Genomic DNA, 8,161 nt, shown 5'->3' on the forward strand with positions numbered 1-8,161 from the left:
GGTTGCCAGGACAAAGGACTTGTAGCAATATTTGTCTATACCATCCAATAAACGCCTTTGTGTGACGCAATGCCAGAGCCTTTGCTGAGATATTCCTATTAGCAGGGCTGGACTACAATACGGCCCATTATCCCATCCTTATTTAAGCTGCAGGGATGCCATCGGTTGAGCAAACAGGGTTTACAGCACCAGAGATGCTCTTTTGTTCTCCCAGTAAAAAGGGAAGATACAGGAATGTCGGCTAATGATGGCACAGATGACCATCTTGGCCCTCATTTGTAGTTAGCAGGCAGCACGAGGCATCGCCCTTTCACTCCTATCTCCCACTACATGGTGTACCTGCAGAGACATCAAAGATAGCGGGAATTAGTCTGCCCCTTTGAAGGCGAACAATGCTACAGCGATGCTAATTCTCTGACCTCAATCTCCTTCTCTTTAAAGTGAGAGAAACTTCAATTGAAAATATCACTATCTGTCAAGCGTGGCCTCATTTTTCTCACCAAAAGCTGCAGAAAGCAAACAGTTAAGGAATGGATTATTAAACTGGCATGGCCCAACATTACACTATGACTGACAAGTTTTCTCTCATTGGCTGACTAAATGAAAAAAAGTAAGACATTGCTTGTTATCTTTTCCCAGTGTAGTTTACAACAGCTAAGGGCTCACATTTCAGAATATGCTTTTGCACATCAGGTGTTAAATCATAGGCGTGGCACCCAATCTATTTAATTTTCTCACAAGACCAACGTCTCTCGTCTTATGAGTACAACCCAGGCAACACAGAGCATTGACGTAACTGCCTTTAAGAGAGGATGTGTGAGTGAAAAGCTGTTACACCAACACATTCCTTCCAAAGCAAATCCACCCTAAGTGACAATAACATGACATAGATGACTTTCACTTCCATCTTTGATTCATTTAATTAGCTGGCTGCTACACGCCGATTCTGACGGTGAGGGATTCACACTTGCTTTCAGGTGTGATCAATGCGGTCAAAAGAGAGAGAAAAGAATGTTAAGTTGAGACTAAAGATGGAACAGAAATTACACCGAATTTTGTTCACACGTGAGCTTGGTGACTTTATGTTTGACCCTGCATTTGTTCAGTCTATCAGTGGATCAGAGTGTGGACACTGTGGTGGCCCACGCTGTTTGTCCACGGTACACACTACATGTGTGGAATGCAGCCAGCGTGTATTCAGGTTGATACTGTACACACACTGCAGGGAAGAGCATGACATAGAAAACAAACACAGTATGTGCCTTTGAATGCCAGCACTTCCATGTCCAGTCATTTGTTTTATTTTTGACTTTGACATTAAAATAGTGGAGTGGGGCATGAGACTGATATGCTTAATTTGTTCTCATAAATCCTGAAAGGGCAGTCGTACTGTTGTTATACTCCTCTGTTGCTCAATGAGAAACCACCAAAGTTTCTTCAATAAAACAATGGAACATTGAAGTGCTACACAACATGCAGGAAAGGGTCCTGTTTGAAAGAAATGATGGGCGTTTTAAAGGGCACTGCTGCAGCCTTGCTCCACCCACATAGGTGTCTTCAGGTTTGCCCGACTAAACCTACCATGTTCATGTGGGCATTTTTCTTCCTTTAAAAGCAGGACAACTTGTGCCTTTATCCTGATTAACGATACATTGATGATTTTGAAGTCATGTTCCAATGGTGAGCAAATGTCCAATCATATCAGAAATAACTCAAATCAGGGCTATAATATATAGAGCGCTGATGGTTTGGCCTGAACTGCTTTTCAGTGAACCACAGGGAACACATAGGTGGATATGCTCAGCAGGAGTCGGTTTAATTGGATAGATGAAAACAACTCCGGTAGGATAACCAAATCAATAGTGTAAGATCACACTTCATACTTGCAAAAATTCATAATAAAACAACAATGAAAACCTGTTAATAGATGTATCCTTTTGAAGATTCTTTTGAAGAAGTAAAATTTAACTCAACCAATTTTGCTCACTAAGTTTTGATTATTTAAAAAAAATAGTAAAGGGAAAGATGTATTGGTGATTGCACCCCCACATTGGTAATTGAAACCAACTCTCGACTGATCACTTTGTTGTTCTGTCCACTTTCTGTGTACAGCAATAGTTTTACCAGCAGGAAGCTCAGCCAGCATTGTTGTCTTACATATGATTATTTCTTAATCCTTTTGTATATCCATTCACAGAATTTCCAGGTACAGGACAGGTGCATCATTCCACGGCACAAGAAAAAAAAAGGTTTGCATTTGCCAAAGTGTAACATCTGAACTGCTGTACCCGTGTGATGACGGCGGCTGGTCTCGACTCCCCTTCACTCATGACTCCCCCTGGCATGAGAGCAACTTGACATCCGTCAGCCTTGTTGAACCGTGGTGGCATTTCCCCTTTTTACATTTCAAATATTCACTGCTCACAGCTGGAGAATCATCACGAGTGTTGAGGATTTAAAAAAAAAATAAAAACGTATGATAGAGCTTGAATCCCGAACGGCTTAGCTCTGTGCCACTGCGCAATATTTTCACATCAACAAGATGTCACTTCGGTCTCACTTCTCAATCACTTTGCCTCCCATGTGTGGCCTCACTGAGCTGACATGACGGAGCCCAGCGCTGAGCAAACAGACTGTGCGGATATTATGTGAATCTTATGAAAATGATGAAGTCTTTCAGGGTTTCAAGGCTTCACAAGGGCCTGCATACAGAAAAAGACACCTCTGTCTTAAACTTTATTTTTATGTTAAAACTCCTACGAGGAACTTTTTAATGGCAATTAAAGTCAAATTTTTCCTTTAATGATCATGAATGACATGTTACAACAAACGAGACCATCAGTGAAAAGAATGCTAATTTCTCTAAAGTTATTATTAATGCATTTCCACGGGTCTTATTCTTACCGGGAACAAAAGACGTCAGGCCGACTGGAACAGCTAGTATTTCCCAAACGGTACTTCATAATGTTTTTTAATCTGCTTCACCATCTTCATATTATCATTATTAATCGTACAAAGTCACGAATACATTACCTTCATGGACGTATTCGCTCGCTTCCTAAACAAACACCTTGGGCACTGGTGTCGTAAAGGAAGGTACCGCTTTTATCCAGAGGTGCCACTAGAATAAATAGAAAATGAAAGTTTCTTGTAGCTACTTTTAGTGACACAACACCACCTGTTCCATATAACACAAGTAAAAACAATGAAGCTGCAACAAATAGGCTAGTGCCTTTGTGAAGATACAAATATTCCATTTTTGTAGTCACAAAATGTTAGTACAAATGTAAAATGTGATCATTTCTGAGTGTATGTTTTGTGTTTTTTTATTGTTGAACGGGATTGGTTGATGAATTGCGTACTGTAAATGTTTTTTCGAGATGCCTTTTGAATACATATCAAACTTGCTGGAAAACATCACTATAGTTATCCAGTGTATCGAAATACTGTAATCATGGCAATACAATGCTCTCTAGCTTAAATAATTACCTGTGTTACCAAGCACTACAGGAACGGACTATTTGACATTTCAGAAAAGAGAAGGTAAAGAGGATGAAGCACAAATATGTTCCAGCCAGGTAAGAATCCTACATGTGTAACACTTAATCACCAGCGCGGAGACATATTACCCTGGTAACATCACCGTGGAAACTCTCTGGTGTCTTGGTCTCCAAAGGAATGTGTACCGTTTGAAAAATGGAGCCTTGAAGGTATTCATTAGTTAGCCAACCATTGAGATTACTCTGCTAATGCTTGTGTGATTTAAAAAGAGAGGATGTGGGCCAGAGAAGTAAAAGAAAAAAAATCACTAACTTTTTACCCTCTCAAAAGAACCATTTCTACAGGAAAAGGGGAGCTTGAAAGCCCAACGATTCCTGACATAATGTTCTGTATGTAGGCTTCCAGCTGAGTAGCATCTATAGTATCCATTAATGGACATACTGTATGTCTAGTTCCTGCGTGGAGAAACTACTCAGCACCCACTGTAGGAAAAAGAAACGGATCAATAAGTGCTGTTTGCGGTTCAATATGTGCATTGATCAACACTTCTCAACATAGCAGGAATAAATGTGCTATAGGGAAGGTTCAATACCTTTCAACCATATGGTGAGTGTTCCTATCTTATAGTACACACATAATCTGGTAGGAGTAAATGTACAAATAAAAGTTTCTAAATGAAGTAAAAGTGCAAAAGTATTAGCCTCACCATATACGTTCATATATACATATCAAAAGTTCTCACTCTGCAGAATAGCCTATTTCAGAATCATATCAATTGCATTATCAATAATCGTACATAACCTTCATGTTGCAGATGGTTAAGGTTACATTATACTGCTGGATAACCTAACTAACTACTAACCTAAAATAATATAAAATATTTTGAAAATGTATTAGTATTAGTATGTGTATTGTATTATTCTAAATATGTAAATGTATAGACAAGGCAAGTTTAATTAAATGGCACAAATTCAGACACAATGCCATTCAAAGTGCTTTACAGGGGCATACAATACATCAAGAAATTAGTAACAAAAGTTGTTAAATAAATGCAATTCAAAAATTCTGAAATTATTATTAAGATTAGAAGTATAAAGTAGCATACAATGGATGTGCTCAAGTAAAGTGCCTTACAATTGTACTTGAGCAAGTTTCCACCACTGTCTCTATCCTATCTAATGTAAGAGTGAACTAACAGAATTGAAAATGCAGCATGAATGAATTTATGTCTATCCTGCGATGCCCACACTTTACGTTCCACATGTTAGGTAATAACATCATGAATTATGGTTTAAGTCTCAGACACTTCAAAAGATAGATAAGGATACGAACGGTAAGATGTTATACAAACTCTTTATATGCACAGTACACAAACCAGAAATATGCAGTTCTTAGCTAAAGAAGAATTCATTTTGTGTACTTTTTCTCTGTAGTTCCTGTATGTGTCCTTCATAATTATTTACAGTTGGTAGATTTCTAAATAATCTCATGGACAGAAAAAAGAGAAAGATTAACAAGCAGGACATTTCTATTTTATTCATTTGTTTGTTTTGCTAAACAACGACAAATCATGTGATGACCTGTCAAACCGGAAGCCCAGGTTGATTGATTGTCTTTATTTCGAACATGTAAGCAATACAAACAAAGTTACAATCGTAGAAGTAGATAAATAAATATCACAAAGCAAAAGCAGACACACTTTCCACATGTTCGAAAGGGGGTAGGAGGAAATAAAAACGTATCTAGTCCTACCCCTTAACAGATCAATTTAGCCTGGATAGTTAGTATTATATTATTAACACGTGTATAATACAAACGCTATAATAAGTTAAATTACACAGTTCTATTAAAAATGTATATAAATATTAATAATTACTGTAATTATATATACATATTATAAACAATTATATATTAATACTGTAATTGATATTCATGGTGAGAAAAAGTCAGAAACTAAATCAGCGCTGTGGTCAGTAAAACTGTTTACATCGCTGAACTCTTAATGGAGTTTATAGTGAAGTCATGATTAATAAGATTGGGTCTTTATGTATTTAAAGTGGCTAATAAATATTCTGGGGGTCACTTATCTTGATGAACCCACTGAAGAAAGGGACCTGCAGGGTTTGGTTCTACCATAATTGCATTAACAGCTCAGTTTTGATTTGCCAGCCTCTTTGGTTCACTCTAACTGCTCTCATAATGCTGTTTTCTGAAATTTTTTAGCAACTGTTTTCAGCAAGAAAGCTATAAACAGTATCAGCCCAACCGTAAACCGTCTAAATTGGCGAACATTAGCTAGCTAGTTCGTCATATTTACTTGTATTTACAGCTTATTTTCTCCGGATGATACTAATATCACTTTTATGTATGTGCTAGTAAAGTTTTTTAAATCCGCCGACAAACCTCTGCAAAGCCTTAAAGTTCACTAATTAACACGTAGGCTATCTCGTGAACAAGACTCAAAGGAGTTACTGCATCTGGCCAAGAAAAAGCCCCTGATAAACCTCCGGAAACCACAACTTGTCTTAAAGTTTTCAGAAAATGTTAACTCGTTATTTTATGTATGATTCAAGCACAGTCCATTTCTGACTCTAGCTGTATGTTCTTTTCTTCAGTCCATCTCAAACGTAAAATTATTTCCTGGTCTCTTCTCTCCTGGTATTTATACACAATCATTTTAACCATCTCAACCAAGTATTCCTGCTCCATCGAGTGTCCTATGTGATGCGTTTGGCATAATATCCAGAAGCTGAAGTATGGCTCCAAAGCAGGATGGTGGTGGACTGTTCAAGATCCCCTATAGTTAGCTTGAGAAACAAGGATTCATCAGATGGCAATTTGGCCCACTGGCAAATGGGAAAAGCCTCATGGCTAACAGCAAGAGTTAGGCATTTGGTTTACTATAAAGAACTATAAAGAGATGGGGAAATAGACAAGTTTCCATCTTCATTGATTTGACATGACAACAGTAAAACAGATGGGTTTCAGATCTTGGTTTCATTGTAGGTTTCTTATTTTAAGACCAGTTCTAAAACAAAACTCCACAAGTTTTGAGCTGTGTTGCTGGATTTGACACTTACCATTTATCTGCACAATTCAAAGACAGAGACACTTGTCCGCCTGAGGTACGGTAGCCTGTGAGTGGCATACGTAGTTATAACTACAGCTAATTACAGCAGATCCAGATCCAAAGAAGCGTTCAATGCCTCCGTCGCTGAATGCCTTTGCCGCGACTTTGTCGATTCCACAGATGAATTCCACATTGTTTTTTTTGCCACAGGGCAGGAACAAAAAACAACACACTCATTGCCCCTTAAAAGACTTTTCACCAGTAATTTCCAAAAAGCACATTACAGGGAGCAGATAATCCAGTGGCGGTATATGGTTTGCTCCAAGGTATTTCGCTGATGCTCCGTGGTCAGGTCAGCCAACAGCTGTTGGAGGTGAGATATCTAGGATGAAGTCCTGTCCCCAAACGCCGTCAACTCTATTTTAATTCTCCACGCAGCATGGTACATTGACACCTGGGCTGAACACATGGATAAAATTAGGGCCACTGTAGGGGACCTTGACAAAAACAAGTGACTTTGACTGAATTTATCAGGGTGTCCCTGGAGTCGGATGCTTCTCACACACACACACACACACAACAGTGGTCGAGTAAGAGTTTTGTTTTAGTCTGCGGTATCCATAGGTAATAGTTTTAAGCTGCAGCTACATGTGATGCAGTATAAATGGTAAATGTGATGCCGTATAAATGGTAAATGGCTGAATGCATATAATAATAAATTGATCTTTTCTGGAAAATTCTATCAATAAATCTCCTTGAGGAACGAATGTTAATTTATTTGGGGATTTGATTTTGGTGGCTCTCAATCAGACACAAACAAGAATACGAAACATCTGAATCAATGAATCAGTCTATTAGCAACCTCACTTTCTAAATACTGCCGCATTGAGAAAAGAACAATATAAATAAAGAACACATTAGCTATTAACACAACAATCAACGATCCTAAGTCCCTTTACTTCTTCTGAGTCAAACTTATAAAACAACAAAGGGATGGAGTCTGTTTAGCCGGAGCTGCGGTTTGAATATTTCAGCTTATTGAAGAACTGTCGGATGTCTGACAAGACCCACTATATAAACTTTGAACACAGGCTCTCCGGGAGACATCAATAGTTGTAAATATTTAATTCAGTGCCTCTGACAATGCATGCAACTGAAACAAATCTTTACCAGATCGGATTCAAGATAAACAGCAATGAAATATCACCAAAGGCTGAGACACAGGTTTTTCTAGAGTGGTGTTTTCAGGGAGGCCCTGGTTGGGGGTGTCTGTTCCACAGATCGCATGTTAGTTTGCAACGTGTCAGCACCTCTTAGAGTGTTTGTGTCGCATATTATACAACTAAGATAACAGTGCTGTAAAGGCGTTCAGGCAGGTGTTTGTTAAATAGCAATAGAAATTAATTATTCGCACTAAACGGTTAAGGGATTATTTCTTATCCATCACAAATTACACTTTGAATCACCGTAGTTATTTATGATAGTTTGTGCCCCATTATGACGATAACAGAAACTTAAGCTCTTTAAAGAAAACATGAAATCATTAGAATGAATACCCCTTACAGTGCGCAACCAAACAATTTCTTATAC

Source organism: Ammodytes marinus (assembly GCF_949987685.1).
Source record: "Ammodytes marinus genome assembly, chromosome: 21".
NCBI classification, from domain to species: domain Eukaryota; kingdom Metazoa; phylum Chordata; class Actinopteri; order Uranoscopiformes; family Ammodytidae; genus Ammodytes; species Ammodytes marinus.